General features: G+C 41.4%; 1 long non-coding RNA gene across 1 annotated transcript in view; it reads left to right on the plus strand.

Annotated features, from left to right (window-relative positions):
• The window catches only part of LOC141567688 (uncharacterized), a 398,636-nt gene that overhangs the window by 13,151 nt on the left and 361,723 nt on the right, over positions 1 to 23,762 (plus strand). The window contains exon 2 of the long non-coding RNA XR_016022066.1: positions 1,250 to 1,391. This is a non-coding gene — a long non-coding RNA (uncharacterized LOC141567688). The remainder of the gene's footprint in view (positions 1 to 1,249; positions 1,392 to 23,762) is intronic.

The following is a 23,762-nucleotide window of genomic DNA, read 5'->3' on the forward strand; positions in this document are numbered from 1 at the left end:
ATGCACTTCTGTGAGACATGGACCATCTTGATAGTGATTGAGGGTCATTTCCCTGAGCTACATGTGCCTGAGGGTTCCACTCATGTTTTGGTGGCGAGGAATTGAATTAATACCAGACATGTACAATAGTGATGCTGGCTATTAGTTGTAGTTTGTTTGATGCATATTTATTTGCATAAATCATATACTAAACTATTTTAATGCTTTCCATATTGTAGTTTCGGTCACTTCCTGCCATTATTATTAGTTAAAGGAACCCCTCCAGGTTTGTAAAGATGGATACTTAAGAATAGTGAGCCTAGCTGAATATGTGTCCAAAATCTCTAACCCCTGATGGGAAAATTAGAGAGGCAGTGCCATTTTATAGGATATAGGAGAAATAATGTTTAGATTCTTTTGGGGAGAGCACCTAAAATGAGCATACCCTAATCTTGCGTCCTTATGGTGGAAAAACTGGTGTGTTAAAGTCCATTATTAAATCTCAGTAGAATTAACTGGCCAGATATACAGATTGATCCCAGAAAAATGTAAAAAACACCCTGTATTTCTCCTTGGAGTCATTTCAGCCATATAATGAAGTGGTTAAGAGCATGGACACTGGAGCTAGGCTTCTAGGGTTTAAATCTCAGCTCTGTCACTTACTACCTGTGTGACCTTGGGCAAGTCACTTAACTGCTCTGTGCCCCATATTGTTCTTCATTGAAATGGAGGTGACAACAGTACCTACATTCAGAAGGGGGCTATGAGGATCAAATCTGTTAATATTTGTAAAAACACAGAACAGTGCCTGGCAGATAATAAATGCTATATGTAAGTGTGTGTTTGTTAAATAAAAACAAACTTCCCCTGGTGTTTCTCAAAGTTCAGGGTGCACGTGAATCACATGGGGTTTTTGTAGAAATGCACACTCTATGTAATTTTACTAACAATTGTCACCCCAATAAATTTAATAAAAAAAAAAAGAAAAAAAAGAAATGCACACTCTGATTCAGTAGGTCTGATGTAGCGGCCGAGAGTCCATATTTCTAACAAGCTCCCAGGTCACATTTTGGGTGGTGAGGGATCTACACCCTTCAGCCGGATGGGAGGTGGGAAGGATTCAGGTGGGACTCATCCACTCTATTTGACTTGCCTCAGCTCCCCAGCTGTGAGGGTTTGAAGGTAAACTCTCGGGACCATCCTCTTTGTAGTTGCTATGAGAAAATCGGGGCTGAAATGCTCACTTAATTCTCTCCTTATGCCCTTTAAGGACTCAAACACTTCTCATGACCAGTGGCATTCAATCAACTGGCTTCTGAATAAGAGGGCAGTGAGGGGTGCGGATTCAAATCCCACTAAGGGAGCATCTTAGAGGCCTGTCATTCTCCCCTTGCAAATATGGACGTCTCATGGTAAGTTTTTTTTGGAACTTACTCTGCAAAAATGGTTTGTTTCATCTCTGATTTGAGCCGCCTCACTAAATGCTCTTTTTGTGATCGTGCTTTGATAATTTCCAGGCCCAAGGAAGGGGGGTGGGAGAAAGATGAGACCACTGCTCTTACCACTGGGAAAAATGGTTTACTCCCTGCAGTCAAACTAACATTCTGGTTATTTATTTTTTGAACGCATGTTCTACAATTAACTTAAATTTGCCATCCACCGAGTAAGTTGATGCAAGTTTCTTAGTTTCCTTTTGGTACGTTGTATATAGTTACAGCATCTGAAAATGATTTCAGGAAAACTAGAGCCCAAAGCATTCAAAAGGCCTAATTTGTTGAGATAAAGAACAGAAGGGCTCAGGGTGAAGCAGAGAATGATCTATGCTGGGGGTGTGTTTATTGTTTTGTGTTACATCTGCCAGCTGAGCAGTCAGGTGTTTGCCTGTCTATTCTTGGTTACCTGAGCCTCAGGTAGGTGACAGTTCCTGCCGGTAGTTGGTAAACACAGATTATGGCTTTGTGATTTGACCAACAAACTGTACATACTTAAGAACAGTGTTGTAAACTTACTAGAAAATTAGTATGTTTCTCCAAGTGAGCAGCCGAAAAAAGGGAAGGAGAGGGAATTACTTAAAGCAATCATAGATAACATTGACAAAGTGAATCATTGGCAAAAGTACATTTTATTTCACCATGATTTGGTGCCTTTCATGGGTGCCCACCTGTTATTAATCACTACTTCACTGAGCCCTGATATTTTCTCAGGCTTTTATACATGCCTTTTCCCCATTCTCTTTTAAAAAATGTTAGCTTCTTATTTTTTAAATTGACATCTAATTACGGTACAGTAAAATGCACAGATCTTAAGAGTACAGTTTTATGAGTTTTTGCAAATGCATATGGCCATGTAACTGACATCTCTGTCAAGACAGAATATTTCCATCACCCCAAAACATTCCTCCTGATCCTTCTAATCTATCCTGTCCCTCTTTCTCCCCAGGCCCTCAGGAAAATACTGCTCTGATTTCTTTCAACAGAGATTAATTTTGCCTGTTCTAGAACTGCATATAAATCAAATTGTGCAGGATGTATGCTTTTGTATCTTATTTTTCTCAGCATAATATCTTTGAGGCTCATTCATGGTGTTGCATATATGAGTAATTCATTCCACTTTATTGCTGAGTAACATTCTGCTGTATGATTATAACTTAGTGGTTTATCATTCACTTGTTGAAGGACATTGGGTCATTTCTAGGTTTTGGTTATTATGAATATAACTGATATGAATATTGTATAGGTCTTACTGTGCCCAGGTTTTCATTTCTCCCAGGTAACTCTCTAGAAGTGGAATTGCTGAGTGATAGGGTAGGCTAATGTTTATCTTTATGGGAAATTGCCAGACAGATTTCCAAAGTGGCCCTGCTGTTTTGCACTCCTGATACTCATGTCTGAGAGTTCCCGTTGCGCCTCATCTTTACCAGCATTTGGTATGATCGGTCTTTTAAACGTCAGCCATTATAGCGTGTATGCGATTATATCTCACTTTTGTTTACATTTGCATTTTCCAGATGACTAATGGTGTTGCGCCCTTTTTCCATATGCGTATTGACCATTCACATGTATTCTTTTGTGAATTGCCTGTGATTTTACTCATTTTAAAAACTGGGTTGTCTTTTTATGATTGAGATTTGAGGAGTTCTATATATATTTTGGATCCAAAGGGTTGTATGATAACATGTTTTGTGAGTATTTTCACCTAGTCTTTGCCTAACTTTCTCTTTTTCTTAATGGTGTCTTTACATAATTAAAAACATTTTTTTTCTAATTAAATTTATTGGGGTGACAACGGTTAATAAAATTACATAGGTTTCAAGTGTGCCTTTCTATAGTGTATCAAAATTTCCCCTAATGATGAATCCTTTCTCATTTCTAAGAAAATCTATGTCTACTTGAAAGTTGCCAAGATATTCATATTCTACTGTGGTTTCTTCTGGCAGTTTTATGGTTATGAGTTTTTCTACTGATCTGTGTGATCCATGTTGAATTCATTTTTGTGTATAGTGTATAGTTGAAGTTCATTTCTTCCCCTTATAGATAGCTACTTGTTCCAGTACTATTTATTGAAAAAGCTTTTCTTTCCCCCCATTGAATTTCTTAGGTTTCTTGCCTGAAAAAAAAAAAAAAAATCAGTGGATTATATAAACGTAGATCTTTCTGGACTCTTTTCCACTGATCAATGTATCTTTTGTTACCAATACCACAGTGTCTTGATTACCAGGGCTTTATAGTTAAGTGTTGAAATCAGGCAGTGTAAGTCCTTATTATCTGACTCTTTTTCAAGGGTATTTGGCTTTCCTGGGTTCACTGTATTTTTAATTTTAAAATCATCTTATCAGTTTCTACAGTTAAAACTTAAGATTTTGTAAAATTGAGTTTTAAATATAGTGAAATGCACAGACCTTAAGGATACAGCTCAATGAGTTTTGACAAATATATATGCCCACGGAAGACACGCTGTTATGAAGACATTTTAATAACTCCAGAAAGCTTCATGATGGCCTTCCTAGTCATTCTGTCCTCCCAGAAATACCTACCACCCTGATTTTTATCACTGAAGATTAGTTTTTGACTGTTCTAGAACTTCCTGTAAATGGAACCAAGCAGTGTGTACTGTTGTGTGAAGGCTTTCCTTTCAGCATAATGCTTTTTCTTTGTTCATTTTGACTGTTCATTTTTATAGCTGAATATTATTCCATTGTATGAATACAGCACAGTTTTTTCATCCTTTCACCTCTTGGTGGAAATCTGAGCTGCTACCAGTTTTTGGCTGTTATGAATGAAGTGGCTATGAATAAGTGTGTAAAAGACGTTTTGCGAATATGTGCTTTCATTTTCCTTAGGTAAATATGTTAGAGTGGAATTGCTGGTTGTAAGCTAAATATACATTCAACTTTTCAAGAAACTACCAGAACTCTTTCCAGAGTGGTTGTAATATTTTATAATTCCACCAGCACTGTTTAGGAGTTCTGGGTATTCTACATCTTCACAAAAATTTGGGTACGTTATGGTATCTCCTTGTTTTCATTTGCTATTCCTTGGTGACTAAAAATGTTGAGTAAATTTTTGTATGCGTATATCTTTTATGAAATATGTGTTCAAGTCTTTTGCCTGTTATTTATTGGGTTGTTTGTTTTTTATTATTTAGTTGTAGAAGTTATATAGATATATGTGTATTATGTTACATATATTATCTAATATAATATCATATATTTATATCTATTATATAGATATAGGTAGATGTGCATATGATATATATATATATATATATATATATATATATATATATATAAAAAACATATTCTTCGTCAGATACTTGTTATGAATATTTTCCCTCAGTTTGTGGCTTGCTTATTCATTTTCTTAACAGTCTTTTGATTATTTCTGCTTAAGTCCAACTCTTCAATTTTTTATGGTTACTGATTTATATCCTATCTAAGAAATTTTATGTAGCCCAACTTCACAAAAATATTCTATTTTTTCCCTAGACATTTTATGGTTGCAAATTTTATGTTTAGATCTAGGTAAACTATGACATTGATAAATTCACTTTTTAGCTCTATAGTTTTGTCAATTTTTAGATTATTTAGAATTTTCTGTGTACACTCTTATGTTGTCTGCAAGACAGTTCTACTTTTTAAAGTCTATTCTATATGCCTTTCATTTCTATTTCTTTTATTAAACTGCCAAGAGTTTCTAGTACAATGTTGAATAGAAGTGGTGAAAGTGGACATCCAAGCCTTTTTTGTGATCTGAGTGGGAAAGCATTAAATATAACATTAGTTGTAAGCTTCTCAAATATAATATTTATTAGGTTTAAGGAGGTTTCCTCTGTTCCTAGTTTGTGAGAGTTTTTTTCCTCTAAATCATGAATTGTGAAAACTTTTCCAGCAACTGTTGAAATTATCGTAGTCCCCCCAACCCCTTGTTCTATTAATATGACAAATTTAATTGGTATTTGAATGTTAACCAACCTTGCATTCCTGTGACAAATTCACTTGGTCATGTTGTATTGTATTTTGTAATATGTTTTTGTATTTGGTTTGCTATTGTTGTGTAAGGATTTTTTTCAAAAGAACTTTTCTGGAATGATATATATTTGTGAGGTATATTGGCCTACAGTCTCTTTCCTTGTAATGTTTCTATTTGGTTATGACTTCAGGTTTATGTTAGCCTCATACAACGAGGCTGGAATTGTGTTCCTCTCCTCTAGTTTTTTGAAAATTTTTGTTTAGGATTGGTATATCTTCCTTAACATCTGATAAAACTCACCAGGATAATAATCTGGAGTTTTCTTTGTGGGAAGATATTTAATTACAGATTAACTTTCTTTTATAGATATATGACTATTTAGGTTTTCTACTTCTTGAGCCCTGGGTAGAAAGCAAACATTCTACTCATTATGTGTAGTATTTAATATTCTTTTCATGACTTTTGTGTTTCACAATGTCAATCTTATCTGGTCTCTGAGGCAATTGCTTTTTTCCCTCTTTCTAGAAGACTAGTCTAATGATATCTTGGTATTTAATAATTCTCTAGTCTAAAAATATAAACTAGCATTTGTTAATTAGCATTAACTAGCACATAGCCAAGGCTCTCTCTGGAATTTTAATCCTCCCTTGTAGAGCAGGAATTAGCATTATTTCACTATTCCAGAGAGAAAAGGGAATCAGAGATCAGAGAAGTGATTTGCCTAACACCTCTCAGCTGGTAGGTGATGGTTTTGTGACTCTAAAGCTCTGCATGCATAGATGTTACTGTCATTTCCACTGTACTCATGTGTTTTCAAACCAATTTCTTAGAGCCTTAGGCCTCTAAGAGTGTGAGAGGGAGGTTGAGTGGATAGAGACCTGTGCCATCTCCACCTCATTCCACCTACCCACTACCATTTGAACTAAAACAGATAAGCTTTTAAATATTTATTTTATTGGAGTTCCATGAAAAATATCTTAATAGAAATTCTGTAGCAAACAAAACAAACAAATCTGCGGGAAACTTGTGCCACACTAGGCATTAATTTGTCCTTTCAAAATACTGGTTTCCTCCAAGATGAGGAAGAAGCAGCTAAGGACGAGAGGGTGAGAAAATCTCCTTTCTAGTTTTCTGCTTCCCAGCGTGTGATGTTGCAAGAAGTGTATGGATTCCTCACTTTGAATCCTGGCTCTGCCCCAAAGCATAAGATTGTCTTCAAGGTTACTCGGACATCCGTGGCCGCAGCTACAAAGTCTGCAGAATTAGCAAAAGCATATTTCCACAATGTTTTGTTTGTTTTCAATAAACACATGTAAGAACCCTGGCCTCGGGGGGTTGGGAGCCTGTAAGATGGCTCCCCAAACCCCCATTTTCTGCTGTGTGTGCCTTGTGTAATCTGTTCTTCTTGAATATGGGCCAAACTTAGTAATTTGCTTCTAATGAAAAGAATATGGCCAAAGAATAATGAACAGAATATGGGCTGTCACTTCCAAGATTAGGTTACAAAAAGACTGTGGCTTCCATCTCAGGCACCTTCTTGTGCTCTCTCACTTGCTGGCTCTGAGGGAAGCCAGCTGCCATGTTATGAGCTGTCCTATGAAGAGGCCCATGTGACAAGAAACCAATGTCTCCAGCAGACAGCCAGCGAGCCCTGGAAGCCTGCCAACAGCCATGGTAGTGAACTTGGAACCAGATCTTCCCCCAGTGGAGCCTCACAATGACTGCAGACCCTGCCAATACCTTAGTTGCAGCCTGTGACAGACCCTGAGCCAGAAGCACTTAGCAAAGTCACGCCTGGTTTGTTGACCTTCAGAAACTGAAAAATACATGCGATTAAGCTGCTAGTTTGGGGATAATTTATTATTAGCAATAGATAACAAATGAAACAGCATCTGGCACAAAGCTGGTGCTCTGTTAATTGTTCTCCCTCTACTCCCCTTTCCTCTTTTTGCATCCCGGGGTGGGGGCGATGGTGACTTCTGAAGTGGCCTGACTCTTCTCATCTGCAGGTATGGGTCTCACCCTAGACTTTGACCTAACCAGGAGCAGAATTTGCCATTGTAAGCTCTCCAAGTTTTCCTTTCTTTTGATAAATAGTTTATGTGGGTGTGGTGAGAAGTGAAATTTCCATCCTACTTGCTCTTAGAGCCAAGCATTCTGATGCACAGCGTTAGATACTGCAAGCACTTGGAGTTACATTGTGGCTTATACTGTACTGTCCCTCTCACAAACACTCCAACTGTCTGTCCTAGGGCCTTAAAACAGATACATGAAGGTGATCTTGCATCGCTTCCTGTGGAAGCACATTATGAATGTGTGTTCTTTGTGAGGTGTTTTTTTTTTTTTTCCTTTTCAAGTTTCCTTCTCTCACATTCTCTGGCTGACTGTAAAATTAGGTCTCTTCCCATGGGATCACTTTGAACTTTTATCTCTTCTCAGATATAGGTTCTCAGCTTCCAGCTTTCTCCCTCTTCTTTTCCAAGTTATGAATTGATGGATCGCAAACTGAGATGTCTGAAGCCTTCAGGGTATTGTTCATTTGATAAAATTTCCATCCCCTGGCATTGCAGACACTTGTGGAATTTCTGGGGTCTGCCTGCCAGAATGAATTTCATCTAATCTCTCTGAGAATTGAAGAAAGTCAAAGTCTTAGATCTAAGGCGAGATGACTGAGGACTGGTCCCCTCCTTTTTCTTTCTTTCTTTCTTTTTTTAACCTTGAAATTCCTGAGGTGATTTTTTTTTTTTTTTCCTTGAGCAAAATCTCCACTAGGGATATACTGGCCCCTGGCATCTGTTCCAAGGGCTGAAGAGCAATTTTACTCTTCCAAAAAAGGTTCTTTCTATAACATGATCAAGAATATACTGCATTCTATTAGGGAATTGCTTGAAGGATATAGTCCATCCATCCATTCCTCTAAGTTGGCACTTAGCACCCTGCAGGGGCCAGCAGGCTGGTACATATTCCAGAGAAGTCCTGGTGAAAGGCAATAGGGAGAGGGGCAGGTTTTTAGTATGTATCATATTGTCTGTGTCTGTCTCATAGTGTGCGTATGCAGACACATCTTTGTATACACCAGCACTCTAAAACCTGAGACTACAAGCCAGATTTAGCCCAGTGACTTTGTATCATATACAATGTCATTAGATCTCTGGAAGCTGCCCATCTGGAGAGTGACATTTATACTACTCCCCCCACCCACCCCAGTTTGAATGCTTTTACTGGCTCTTTGGTTGGATGCCACCTGACTGTACCCCATCTGCCTCATGGGAGCAGGGGCCGTGCTTGTCCTGTTCATCAATGTGCTCCTGAGACTTGGGACAGTGCCAGGCTCATAGTAGGCACTCAACAGATATTCCACGTTGAATAAATATTGCTAAACATGTTGACCTATAAGGAAGGGTCTGGTGAGAATTTCCAGAGTATTTACTCTAAAACGTTTTTGGAAGATTATGTTCACTGAATATTATGGTGTCCTTTTAAGAAGAACTCTTCGGAGAATGGACTTTCTTGTTTAAGAATGAGGAATAATTGTGCCTCTCCTGGGGTGAGAAAAACAACAAGCCACCTTGCTTCACTTGTGTGGACACAGATGTCGTCTTTGTGCCGGCCGCTAGGAAATTCAAACTGTGTGCTTGATCCACCTCTTACATAAGCCTTGAATCACTTACGTAAGACTTTATGGGACGCTTTGTTTTATCAATGCCAATGCTATGTTGCTTTAGAAGCGTACTTCCCTGGATTCCTAATTTTTGTGACTGAGCTATATTGTATGTGTCTTTGTAAGCAGTCTTACGTTCCGGACAGTGAAGACATGAAAATAATGCCATGGAAAGGGAACAGGAATTGAAGGAGTAATTGGGAGGACAACATGGGTGTGGTGAAGAAAACAGAGGGGTTCCCTGGAAAAGGAGAGAAACCAGTAGGAGAGAGGAAGGACGTGAGGTTTACATGGTGTAAAACAGGGCCGGGATCCCCTCCCCTCCAAGGCTCAGGACATGTTAGGAGGGGGCGTGTGGGGCTTGTTGGCTTTGACAACAGGGCAGGCTGTGGCCAGCATCTCTGGGTGAGTTTGTGGCCTTGAACCCTCTGAAAATGGGGAAGGAGGCAAAACCAGGAGAGTGTCCTCTGGAATCAGGTTTACTTCTCCACTTTGGCACGGTCAGCAGCCACTTGCCTTATCTGAGCCCCAGTTTCCAATCTGTAAAATGGGGCTAATAAAAGCAAGTTCTGCTAGGGTTCTCTTCAACGTTCAATGGGGTGATAAACAGAAAGTATCTGATAACATATCCAGTGCTCACATATTAGTCACCGTTATTATAGCATTGAGCCCACCATGGATTCTTCTCTCATCTACAGTCACCTCATAGCCAGACTGGAGTAGCATTGGAAACGGAGAAAGGGGGGTACAGTCTCAATTTCCTATATTTCCTATTATGTGTTTGTTAAGTTGTTGTTGTTGTTGTTGTTTTGTTTTTTTCCCAAATGTAACTTGTCCTTGTTGGGTTGTCCCTACATCCATCCAACACCTTGTTTCTGTAGGCAAATCTCACCGAACTTGGCATCAGTAAAAATCACAAGTACATTCTGAAAGTTTTGAAAAATCATGCCTTTTTTATTTAACTGAAGTCTTCTTCTCTGGGGGACCACAGGAATATAATGTATGCATACTACAGAGCAAACCTCTAAAAATCCATCTTAGACATCTCATTTTCCAGTGTTTCTCTTCATGGCAGCTGCCAAGTCTCCCTACCTCAATTTCTCTCTCTCTCCATCAGCTATCGTTGTTTGTCCTTCTGCCTCAGCCTGTGTTTCGCCAGCTTCCTTCTCTTTCCTGGGCCCTTCTGATTTCTGTAGACCTTTGTTTAGAGAAGGGATCACCAAACTTTTTCTGTAAAGGGCCAAATAACAAATATTTTTGGCTTTGTGGACTATATGTTCTCTGTTACAACTTGAAAGCAGCCATAGACAATAAGGAAATGAATGGGTGTGGCTGGGTTCCAATAAGACTTTATTTACAAAAGCAGGAAGTGGACCAGATTTGGTCCATGAACTGTAATTTGCGGACTCCAGATTTCAAGCAATTTAGAAATTTTTTTATGTTTACCAATTGATGTTTGTCACCCCATCCAGCAAAATTGAGTGTTCTATTGTGGAGATCTATCTTTGGAGGCCCGGGAAGGTAGTGGGGTATTATAAATAACCATTAATATTTTTTCCATCTCATGTTGATTAAACAGGTCAAAATGATTCTTTGCCCACACTGCCTATAAGACACATGTATTGGGTACCACTAAACCTTGGATTTAATGTGACACGGTTCCAAGGTTCCAAGGTGAGCAGTGTGTATGTGGTGTGTGTGTGTGTGTGTATGTGATGTTTGGGACCAGAGTTCCCTTGGCCAACAATGGGAAAAACTAAGGTTCTATTTTTTGTCCTCTTTCAGTTTCTCATTTGATTCTAGAAAGCTTGTCACATCAAATTTTGTAATGGAAAAAGTATTGGACAAGAGCCAGGAGATATGATTGCTATTTTAGTTGTGTTACCACTTTTGTGTTTGACCTTGGCAAGTCCATTCATTCCCTGGTTTAGGTCTGTCAGATATTAAATTAGAATTTTAGTCACCAAATCTTTCAGCAATTGACTCTTATTCAGATGAAATCTTACCTGGAGTTCAGATGCGTAATGGAATGAAATGGGGCTGGGATATCAGAGCCCTTTCCAAAGCCCATTTGTCCTGACACGTACTCTCACTCCCACCTGAGGGGAACCCAGAAGCATCTCTGTTGGAATCCTGGGGCTATAGGCCGCATAGGTTTAAGATCAATAAACTATATGATCTTTGGTCTCTGTCCTATCTTCTGCCATCACCCAGTATTCCAGATACCTCAAAAATTTTTATGCTCCTTCAAAATGACAGAGACTTTTCATAAATTTGTTCTTATATGCTTACTAGTTTCTTTTTCTTGTTGGCTTTTCACTCTTTCCAATCTTCATGCCTACCTCCCAAACTCCTCATTTACCCTCTATGGTCCTACTCCAAATATCCATTTCTGGGGTTCATCTAACTAATTGACTTCTTATAGAAAACTTTGGGAAGATCCACTGATTCCAGAAGAATCTCAAGTTAAGGCTTTCAGATATACTTATTTAAATGAACCTTTCCTCCCTACTACTAAGAATTTAGGAGGATACAAATTCTGAGCAGCAAAAGTTGATCTGTTTCTCCAGAGAGGGCACCATTCCCAGTGCCTGGAACCTGTTGATTCTCTAGACTCACCTTTGAGGAAATGGCCACAATGTTACTAAGCTCATTTTCTTGAAGTTTCCTCTCCTCTATTGATATCCTCCCACCCCCACCCCAGTTATCACAGGTAAAGATGTTTGGGGGAAGAAAATAGAATTCTGTCCATCAGTGGAAGGGAGTTTGGGGTTAGAAGGATTTACAGATTGAAAGGTTTTCTGGCTAAAAATAAGTGGGGAGAATGTCAGAAAGCCAGCCTTCCTAGTGTTAAATGTGGATCTCCCAAATCCTTGCCAGGTAAGATCCCCTTTTGTAGGATTCTGTAACAGGCTCTTTCTTGGTCTGGATGGGTGACAGTTTTCACAGTCTCAGCTATGTCCTTATTGCACTGACGTGCTCTCCACATGGACACTTCTTGGCATCAGAGGCAGCTGGGATGGAGCTGTGACTGGACCAAACCTGACGTAAATGGAGACACAGATTCAAGACAAAAAAGAAAATGATTTAGAAAGGAAACCAAAGGAAATTACAATTAGCCGCAGGTTGCTAAATCTCCATTAGCCTCCCACTGTGCTGTTGTTCTGTAGCCAAGTTAGATTATCCAAAGACAATGTTTAAAAGCCATTTTAAAAATTAGCAATCATGTAACACCTTCACTCAGAATATATGTGTGTTTGCACTTTTCCCTGAACAATTTCTGTCAAAGAATCGTGCAAAAAATTGAGGTCAAAAAAGACTGATAAAGAGGGAAGATATTTTGAGCAAGACATCAAACGTTTGATATTTGCTGTGTGTGACTGACTCATTTTTCAACTGTTCCCTCTAACTAGGGTGACCGTCTTGGTTTACCCAAGACCGTTCTGGTTTTTATCTGTGATCATGGCATAATTATTAGTAACGTCTCCCTTGACTCTTACAAGTGTTCTAATCTGGGCAATGATTGCTGAGATTAGAACACTTTGGAGAGAGGGACGGGGAGGTGAGGAGGAGGACGAGGAGGAGGAGGAGAGAGAGAGATACAGTGTTTTCCAGAAAGTATAGGAGGTGATGGGTAGCTAAATCCCTTCCACGTATTAGTCCAAAACTTAGATCTCAAGATCCTGAGCTGTGAACATCTCCTCAATGGCAGATGCATTTGTCACAATTATACATCTGAATAATATAACATCATATTCTTAAATTCCTTACTACAGTGTTGGGAATATTGTAGGTCAATAATGTTTTCATTTTCAAGAATTACACCTGGGTCGGTGTATTCGACTTGAATACACCATTTGGTGCTTTGTGCCCCAGAGGGGGGAAAGGTGTAGCCTTTGTCTCTCACCCTGGGTCTGCCCCACTCCACACCTCAGGGAGGTTGACGGAAGTTTTCCATGTTGGACAGGGGGTGTGTCTACTGACCTTCAAGATCATTCCTGTGCTCCGAGTCCATGCTTGTATTAAAACTGATAGCTCGCTTCCAGGTATAATAAGAAGAGAGTGCTATGACCATGTCAGTTCTGTTTCTCTTCTCCGAGCCAAATTGGACCCTGGCTATGACCACTTGATGCTTATGTGGCCATAATTGGGTGACTTTAACTTTCTGAGCTTATCTTCCCATCTGTAGAAAGGACAAATAGTGTGTGGCTCCTCCTCACAGAGTGCTAAGGTGAGGCTCAGGTCAAGCGACATCTGGAGGAGGTGTACTCTCCAAGCAGGTAAAAGACAATTTTGTCATTCTGCCGGTGTATTGGAAAGCAATAATTAGCCAATTCCTAGTAGCTTAACCATGGTTCAGAATACGCTCCCATTCTAACACTTACCTCCCATCCTTTTGGTCAGAGTACTCTGATTTCTTTTTGGGGAATTACTTTTTTTTTTTCTTGTGAGCTTCAGTTGTTTCATCTGTAAAACAGGTACAATTACAGCCTCTAAGACCTACACTTGGCCAATTGGACTTTCTCTGTCCTAGAACTTTAAACTGTGCCACCATCTATTTTTACTAGAAAGGGAAAACTCATTCTGTTCCCAAGTGATGGAAGTGGGACAGTCTAGCCAAGTCCTGTCTGACCTGGGAAGTTCGAATTAATTAATTCATGTATCGAGCAAATGTTTATTGACGTCATTGGGTCAGAGAATGTATGCCAAGCCTTTCACATACATTTTTAAATTTAATTTCTCATTTAATCCTTAATACATTTCTCATTTAATCCTTAGTACATAGTATGTGTTGGGTTTGCTGCTTGCTTTGCAAATGAAGAAATGGAGCTCATGGGGTTTAAGCAACCTGCCCGAGATTGTATACTGAGCACATTGGGAGGCCAAGATTTGAACTTGGATCTGACTCCAAAGCCTACATTTTTCCTGTGGTATTTGGCCTTCTTGCTCGAGGGAGGACAGTTGGAAACATATTTTATCTAAGATGCTAGGGAATGATTGTCCCTTTGTTCTTTCATCCAAGTGTCTAGAGCAATAATGACGGATTCCATGTAGGGAGGATATGCGTGGGTAGGGGCATCTCTTGGTCTTATCTGTCTAGCATGCCTTCTGCCCTCCTCCTCCTCCTGATGACGATGACAGCGATGGCGGAAGGCTTCTTCCTTTGGGAGGCTCACCTATTGGCCCATTCTATTCAGTTCTTGTGGGATTGTCAGTTACAGAACCAGCTCCTCTGGCCATAGGTTCTTACTTCTGATCTAAGCCTAGCTAATCAGAGTACTCTTCCCCTGGCCATAGAAGCTTGGTCCAAGGGGGGTGGGGTGGTGCATGACCCAAACCAGGTAATAGGTTTCTTCCCTAGGTCTTATATATACTGGAGAAGGAAGAGACCTTCTTTTCTGCCTCTGGGATGTTAAGTAAAGACCCTGGATGCAGCATGCTCCCTTCCAGGCAGGTGGAGTCATCGGAAGCCAGAGACGAAGGGGCTGACCTGCAGAGGGAAGCTGAGGGATGAGAAAGCCTGGACACATTACTCAACAAATCACTCCCCGTCTCCACTTGTTTTTGTTTTTGAGTTTTGTCTGTCTTTTGTAATTGACTAACACAAGATGCTTCCTAGCATATGTTTTCAGAAGCCCAGGGTCAGGGAAGCGATTTCCTTCACCTGTAAGTGACTGATAGCAGGGAGGGGAGAGGACAGAGGTGGCAAAAGTGGGCCATGATTATGGTCATATGTTGTGGTTGGTTGGTTTGTTTTTTTTGTGTGTGTGTTTCCCAAGGATGAATCATTTGTTCATTTGTTTGTTCCCTTAGGTATTGATTCACCCTTAGGTATTGAATAACCTGAGTACCTATCCTGGTCCAGGGACTCTGCAGGCACTAGACGTCCGGTGGCGGCTGGCAGCCATGGTCCCTGCCCTTGTGAGACTCATAGTCTAGAGCCCTCTTTTCCTTGGAGCCGCCATGGCCTTCCTCTCAGCAGGCTGTTGGCCATGTAGAATCTACTACTTGGGGTCCTAAATTATTTACACAGTCTTTTTACCAGAGCATCCAGGCTTAAAGACAGAGTCTGTTTCTGGGGCCTGCAGCGGCGGCGATGGTGGTAGTGGTGGTGGTAGTGTCAAAGCTCCTTTCAGAGAGACTTTCCTTATCTTATTTCTCCCTCTTCCTTACCCTAAGCATCCCATGGATTCAGAACAGATCTGCCAAAGTCATTCCTAGAGGAATTCCTGAGCTGGAACTCGAGCCACTTTGAGTGTGCTCCTCTCTGTTCACGTAAATCAAACTCACGTATGGGTCCTGATGGAACCTGAGGAAGAGGCTGTGCCCACTTATGAGCACAGAGGGGTGTGGAGGGTCTTGATGCCACGCAGAACCTGGGGATAGAGTCGGCGCGCCCCCCCGTGCCTCGTCCGGCCCTCTCACATCACGTTTGGCTGGGGTCCACCCCCACCCCCCAACCTCTTCCTTTGCCCCCTTTGTGCCTGGTCATCGTGGCACCAGGTTGAGCCTTTCTGTGAGGTCTTTCTTTAAATGAACATGTTCCTTTGGGTACTGCCCAGCACCTCCTGGCTCCCGAGGGCCTGGGATGACGCTCAGGGAGAGGATGTGGACTAGAGAGTAGAAGAATCAGGGGCCGGGGACACTGAGTGGGGGTGGTTAGAATATCAATTCAAGGCAAAGAGCAAAAGAATCTAATTGGGGCAGGTGGTGGTGGGAGCGGAGGGAGGGGAGAAGTGGATAGAGGATTTGAAACCTAATGGGGTACAACAGAGCGGGGAGAGGGGTGTGCACAGAATCACACACCTGGATGGCGCGGGAGCTGGGCCTGCAGGCGGGTCCTCCTGACTCTGGCTGGTGCTCACCCAACTATCTTGACTGTCTCCCAGCCGCAGACTGTCTCCCAGCCACAGACCTCCGCTCAGTGCTGCTTCTCCAACTCACCAGCTTAGACCAGGTTCCCTGTGACGTGTTCTCATATCATGTGACCTTCACCAGACAGACCAGCCCTAAGTAAGCGTGTGGGTGACAATTTGCGTGATGTCTATCTTCCTCTGCCACATTCGTCTTGCTCACCATGGGGTCCCCAGTGAAATAGCTGGAACACATTAAGTTCTCAGACAGTGTTTGTGGAATGACTGAAGGAAGGAATGGTCGCCCTGTTGATTTCTGATCTTCTTTACAAGCTGTTGGCCCGAGATATTCATCTACCTACATCAGGACTTCCTGGCAAAGAGAGAGAGAGAGACTGTCTTAGTATAATCAATGCGCTTCACATACATTTTATGTCAAGTCAGTGTTATTTCACTCAACACATAAATACAAATAAAAACTATCTTTGTGAACCTCAAGAAAGATACATGGGAAATGAAGAAGCCACTTCATGCCATGATGAGGGACTTGCAATCACAAGTCAGTTTAATCAGCTTGAGTTCTCTGAGACATGGGGAAGGCCAGGCCAGACCTCCAGGGGAAGACTCCAGTCTCTACATTCCATGACCCTACGCCCTGCAGCTCCCCCATCACATGGCCGTGTCACTTTCCACCACTAAAAGTTATTGGTGTTTTGAATTTTTGGATCCCAATTAAACTTCATGACTTCCTCTGGTGGCATTGCATTCTGAACTTGTGGGAGGCCCTGAGATCTCAGAGTAACTAGGGGACCTGAGAACAGATGGGAGTGAATGAAGGCAGTCCTAAGAAGGAAGGGCCCTGAATGGGGTAAGGAGAAAGAGGGGGGCAGAGAGAAGAAGGGGAGAGGGAGAGAAGGAGGGAGAGGGAGAAGAGAGAGAGAGGGAGCTTGTTTCATGGCCTCATGAAGCTCACGGTCTAGTGTGAGGTTCAGATGATAAATGTGCAGAGACAGGAGTTATGAAGGTCATGGGGGTTCTTTACATTGAATAACCAGGAAAGAGTCTCTGAAGAGGTGCAGCTCAAGCTAAGAGCTGAAAGATGAGCTGTGCAGAGACGGGAAGAACACCTCTGACGGAAGGGACCGAAAGTGCAAAAATCCTGGGCAGAAATGAGCTTTGTGGGCCCAAGGAGCTGGAAGGCAGCAGTGTGGGTGGAACAGAGTGAGTGGGGGATTGTTGGCAGCTGACAGTGGTCGGCAGGTGAGCAGGGGCAGTTGTGCTGGGCAAGGAGGCATGGTGGGGGGTTGAACGATCAGGGGATGCTGAGGGGTTTTGAGCAGAGAAGTGATGTGGCCTGATTTCAGTTTTACAGAAGTCACCCTGGCTGCTTGGTGGGGAAGGAATATGACAGGGGAATTGGGAAGAGGACGCCAAGGAAGAGCCAGTGATGGAGAAAGATGAAGGCAACAGGGAACAAAAGAGGGGACTGATTTGGGAGGTTTTGGGTTTTACTTCTGGTCCTGTGATTGGTTGGCTCTGCGATCTGGTCCTCAGTTTCCCCATCTATAAAATGAGAGCTGCTCTTGAATCTCCTCCTAGCTCTGGTGTCCTGGAGGGTCTGTTGATTCTGGCCCTGGGAGCTTTTCCAAGGTCTGTGTCTGTTTGCTTTTTCTTTCAGTGCTGAAAATCTCTCCCTGGAAAGAATTTCAGTTGATGGCTTAAAGATAAATTTTCCAACTTTCTAAAGTTCTGTTCATATTATAAGTGTGTGACTGTCTTGCATCCTTGCTTCTTGGTGGGAGGTGGTGGGTGAGGGTGTTACATTATTAATAAAATATGAATACATTAAAACATTTATTTTAATGTAACTTATGTGGGAAACATGATCTTTAATGGCGCGTTTTGGCAAGCGGTTGGAAATGCATGTTTGCCCCAAACCTTTGAAAGCCCTTGATCAGGCTGGGGTCTCTGTTCCCAAGAAAGCCCTTGACCCCTGGTGGTTTCAGTTCTGTTTACTCTCAGCAAGCGTTTCAGGTTCAAAGGGAGAATCTTTAAAAAGCTGGATTGGGAAAGTCTATAAAATCTTAACGCATCCTTGCCATCAAATAGCTCTTTCAAAGCAGCGGTTTGATGAAGTAAACAGGAATGCGGCAGCACAAACCATATGGAACGCATTTTCCATAACTGCTCTGCACTTGAGTAACAAAGGAGAAAAGTTCTTGGCACAGGGAGTTTGGGGTTTTAATGACTCTTAAATATTTGGCGGAGTTGCCAGATGTGTTTTACCAGGCTGCCAGGCTGAAAACCCCTAGGACCAGCCTTGCCTTTCTTTTTGGCAAAACATAAGCTAACGTGATGTCGCTGTTCATGAGAAGATGTTTGTGCCCCATCACAGAAAGCTTAATTCACCGTGATTTCCTTCATTATCCACCCTCTCCCCCAAACGGGCGTAACTCCCAACAGGCCCTCGAGCATCCTTTCTGATTTGTGACACTAAAGTGGTTCAGGATGATGCCACAGAAACCACCTTCATTATTTGAAATGGGGATCAAAGGGTGGAAACATTGTTCAGAGTGAGTGTTGTTGATGGAACTAGGGTGGGGCAGGGGTCTTGGTCTTCCTGGCGTAGGTGGCTCCTCCCTCGTGGCTGTGTGAGCTGCATGTGTCACATGATTTCTTAAAGCTAAAGAGGGATGCCTCCTTCCAGCTGTTCCTGTCAAGTTCTGGTTCTGATTACGAATGAACCGACCTGTACTGAAAACACAGTCACAGATTTGCTGCCTCTCAAAGTCATCATCTTGAAAGAAAGTCCATGCCTGGTTTCTTTAGGCATTGGCCCATTTCTTGAAATGTCTGTGTGTGGATATACGGAGTGATTTCTCATCTCAAGAAAACCTCAAAAATAGTTTATCCAACTTTTGTGCACTGATAGGTGCATTGTGGATCCCTAATCACCTTCCCCAAGAAGAGACATACAGTTGCAATTTCAGATGGAATGGCCTTCAAAGAGATTGCACCAAGCATCTCCGTTTCACAGATGAGGCCCAACGAATGGAGGTGGCTTGTCAGTGTCAGGGCCAAGACAGAATCTCTCCAATTCACCAGCCGTTTGCACCCCAAGGGACTTGTTCCCAAAAATAAAATGTATCTTCACAGGATGAGAAGATTTCCCGACAAAGCATGCTCTTCAGGAGGGGATGGAAAGGGACCAAACCACACATCCTGGAGCTGTTACCCTGAGGCTCAGTCTGCAGGAGCTGCTCTTTTATTTTTTTTAAATTTTATTTTATTAAATTTATTGGGGTGACAATTGTTAGTAAAATTACATAGATTTCAGGTGTACAATTCTGTATTACATCATCTATAAATCCCATTGTGTGTTCATCACCCAGAGTCAGTTCTCCTTCCATCACCATATATTCGATCCCCCTTACCCTCATCTCCCACCCCCCACCCCCCACATGCTTGCTGCACCGTTCTCTTCCTGGGCCTTTCTTCCCATCAGCCTGGGAGATCCCCCATCTCCGGTGCTCTGAATTTGGTTCTTGGATTTCACCCTCTTCCTCACTGGATAGATGGCTTCCTCTCAAAGTGCATGGATGATACACTTTGAAAGACTCTGCAAGTCTTAGGAAGATCTTTCTTCCTATTTCAACACTGGGTTGATAATTAGCTGGGTGTAGAATTCTAGGCTGCAAAATATATGTGTGTGTGTGTGTGTGTGTGTGTGTGTGTGTGTATAATATAGTAGTCCCCCCTTATGTGTGTTTCACTTTGCATGGTTTCAGTTACCCGAGGTCAACCGCAGTCTGAAAATATTAAATAGAAAATTCCAGAAATGAACAATTAATGTTTTAAGTTGCACACCATTCTGAGTAGTGTGATGAAATCTCGCGCCTTCCCGCTCTGTCCCACCTGGGATGTCACTCATTCCTTTGTCTAGCGTATCCACACTGTATATACTCCCCATCTGTCTATTAGTCACCTAGTAGCTGGCTCAGTTATCAGATTGACTGTTGAGGTATCGCAGCGCTTGTGTTCAAGCACTTATTTTACTTTATAATGGCCCCAAAGTGCAAGAGGAGTGATGCTGGCAATTCGGAGACACCAAAGAGAAGTGGTAAATGCTTCCTTGAAATGGAAAGGTATGTATATATAGGAAAAAAACATATAGTATATAGGGTTTGGTACTCTCCGTGGTTTCCGGCATCCATTGGGGGGTCTTGGAATGTATTCCCCATAGATAAGGGGGACTACTGTATATTTTCTGCTCACAATTTTGAATTAACTTCTAAGTACCATTATTGCCGTTGATGGGACTTTAATTACTGATCTTTTGTCTATGACCTGCTTTTTCTTTCTGGAAGCTTTCAATATTTTCCCTCTCTCCCTGGAGGTGGTGTGATATTTCAGAACGATTTGCCTTTGTAGTGATTTTTTGCTGTCACTGGAGCTGAGCTCTCAATGGATTGTTTCAATCTGGAAATGCGTGACCTTTGGGGGCATTCTTTCATCTCTTCCATAACTTTCTCGTCTCTATTTTTACTTTCTAACACTTCTATCATTCAAGTACTGTTTTCCTGCATCAATTCTCAAATATTTTTACTTTTCCACCTCCATTTTCCATTCTTTTGTTCTGTTTATTTTTATATTTTCTTAAAAAACAAAGTACAATTCTGTTTTATGGATATAATATTTTCTTACCTCTCCAAGAATATTAAAACTTGTGGTAGTTTTTCTTCTTGTGTCTGTGTTTTAGTTCCATTAGTATGCCTGTTGATTTCCTTCCTAGAGATTTTTCTCAAAGGCTTGGCGATGCTTGACAGTCCACACGCATGTTTGAGAGAGATGTCAAGTTGCTGATCAGGAATACTCCTGTGGTAGGGCAAGGCTGGTTAGCTGGGGCTTTGCTGTCTAGATACAATCCGTGACCTGGCAATTTCTTTGCCTCTCTCCTCCCCCCGCCACCCAAAAGTCAGTATCTTAGGTCTCTTCCCTTGGGCTGGTCAGTTTGCTCAGGGAGAGATTTTCTCGTGCCTGAGGAGTCAGGCTGGGCTGTGTGTGGTTCTAGAGTTTCCTAACTGTTGCTTGCTCCTCCTGTTTTCAGTTTGGTGCCTTTTCACAGCCCTCAGCTGTCTCTGTGAATCCTGAGCCCATCTGGCTCACTGTGCCCAGAGAGCAGTTAATACCAGAGTCTTCTGACAGACTGTGGAAAGGGCAGCCGCCTCACAGCATGGGCAGGCCCTTTGCAAGTGGGGGTGGCTGCCATTCTCCACGTGGACCCCTTCTCCTTTCTCAGCAGCTGTGATGAAGGGCGGACTTTCTTTTGCTAATCTCATGGCTTCACTGCCCAGCCAAGTGCTCGGGTTGGATTAGGTGTCAAAAATATTTATGCAATCGGATGATTGGAAGACTCTCCGACATTTCCCCAGGGACTTGTGTACCTAGAGGCACCAAGCTCTGAAGCAGGTAGGGTGGAAGGTGTATGAAGACAGACATGTCTCATACACCTGAAATATGTCACTCAGCTGTGAACAGGAGGTGGCTGCCAGCAGCAGAGATTTGGTTTTTTCTTTTTCAAAGATGGCACGGTGTCTTAGGGACGAATGGAAGCTTGACCTCAGATATTTGTTCTAGCCCACGAAAAACTCTCTTCTTTAACCTCACACCACTGGGAGGATCCACATGGTATGCTGGTCCCTCCAGCTGTGTTGTCAGGCCTGCAACACCGTCTTTATCTCCTCCCAGGGCCCAGTCTGTCTTTTCTATGCAGAAACCAGACCCATGTCCGTCCCAAGTGAGTCCGCCATGCCATTTAAATTAGATCATTTCTTAGCTTCAAAAACCAGTATGTTACATATGTAAGGTGTGAAATGTAATAGTAAAACAAACATCTGTGAACCTAAAACTTGATTTAAAAAATATAACAAGACCAACATTACAAGAGCTGAAGGTCTCCCTCCCTCCCACACATGTAGTCACCTTTTTGGACTTTTTTTTATATATCATTCATCCACTTTTCTTTAGCATGTCATCATATATGTATATACTACTAACATTATATTACTGTGTTTTTTTATTTAACATTATAAAAATTGTATCGTGCTCTAAGTATTCTTTTTTTAAATTAAAGATGATTGGTGTGACAATTGTTAGTAAAGTTACATAGATTTCAGGTGTAAGTATTCTTATGTGACTTTCTTTTTTTCTCTTACCATTAGGTTTGTGAAGTTGATTCATGATGACCTGTGTATTTGACCTTTATTAATTTTCACTGGCGCATACCATCCCATTGTGTGACCACGTCATGGTTTATTTCTCCATTTCCCTATTAATGACTATTTGGGGGTCTTTTCTAGAAAAATGTTCTATACCTTCTTGTAAGTATATGTGGGTGCACTTATGGTATGTACCTAAGAATAGAATTACCGGGCCCCATGTAAAACTCAAACTCAACTCTAGTCTTTGATGCCAAGTTGCTGGAGTTAATTTACACGCTCTCTGGTCGTGTGTAAGATGCTTCATTACACTGTACATTTTCACTAGCACATTGTATTGTCAGATTCTTTAATCTGGTATGAAAATCTATCATGCTTTCAATTTAAATTTTCTTGATTATATAATGAGATAACTTTCAAAAGTTTATTAGCTGTTCTAGTTTCCTCTTTTGAGAATAGCTGTTTAACTCTTTTTCATAGTTTTGAATTGGATTGTGGAACTATTTCTCAGTGATTTTAGCAATTAAATATATATTCTGGATTCTAATCATTTGGTCTTGCTACATGTGGAAAATGTCATTCCCAGTTTGAACCATCTTCTCACTTTCAGCTATGTCTTGATGAACAGAAGTTTTTAATTTTAGTGTAGTTTAAATGATCTAGCTTCTTTTTTTCAGATGGTTTCTTTTCCGTGTGGCTAATCAGTTCAATTGCCCCAGGATCATCTCCTATTTACCTGAAAAATTAGCTCTGGTAAAAAATGCACACACACACACACACACACACACACACACACACACAATATAGCTTCTTATTACTCCATTAGTCAGTCTGCCTGTCCTGCACCTATATCCCATTATCCACTAAGTTAATATAGCTTTCTAATAAATCTTGATGACAGGTGGGCAAGTTCCCCTACCTTTGACTTCTGTGGCGTCTTGACTATTTTTGTTCCTGTGTATGTATTTAAGGACTTTTAAAAATAGGCATAATACTATTATCACATCTAAAACTTAATGACCTCACACATCCAGTATATACAGTGTGGATACGCTAGACAAAGGGAAGATTGACATCCTGGGTGGGACAGACTGCGAAGGTGTGAGATTTCATCACACTACTCAGAATGGTGTGCAATTTAAAACATTAATTGTTCAAACTCTTTCATAAATGTATAAACTGTTTGAACGAGGATTCAAGTGAAGTTCATCCCAAGAGTTTATCGTGGTCTGGACTTTGTTTGATGTCATCATGGTGTCGTTTAACATGTTCTTTGGTTCTCTGTATTTCTTGTAAATAGAGAGTTTGAGACTTGATCCGATTTAAGTTCATTTTGGGGAGAGGGAGAGGCAAGACTACTTCATAGGTGGTGGTATGCATGTCCATGAGGAGACACATGGTATTTTGTCATCTCTCTTATGTGTTAATAGCAGCCATTGATCATTGTGGCTTAGATCCATTAATTCACTCGGGATTACAAAATGGTGGCATTCTAACTCTATCATTCCTTCCTACCTGTTAGCTGGAATTATTTTATAAAGATGAATCTCCTCTAATTAACGATTAATGACCTTGAGGTGCA

Source organism: Rhinolophus sinicus, chromosome 8, assembly GCF_057876585.1.
Source record: "Rhinolophus sinicus isolate RSI-liver-muscle chromosome 8, RSI-T2T, whole genome shotgun sequence".
Lineage (NCBI taxonomy): Eukaryota > Metazoa > Chordata > Mammalia > Chiroptera > Rhinolophidae > Rhinolophus > Rhinolophus sinicus.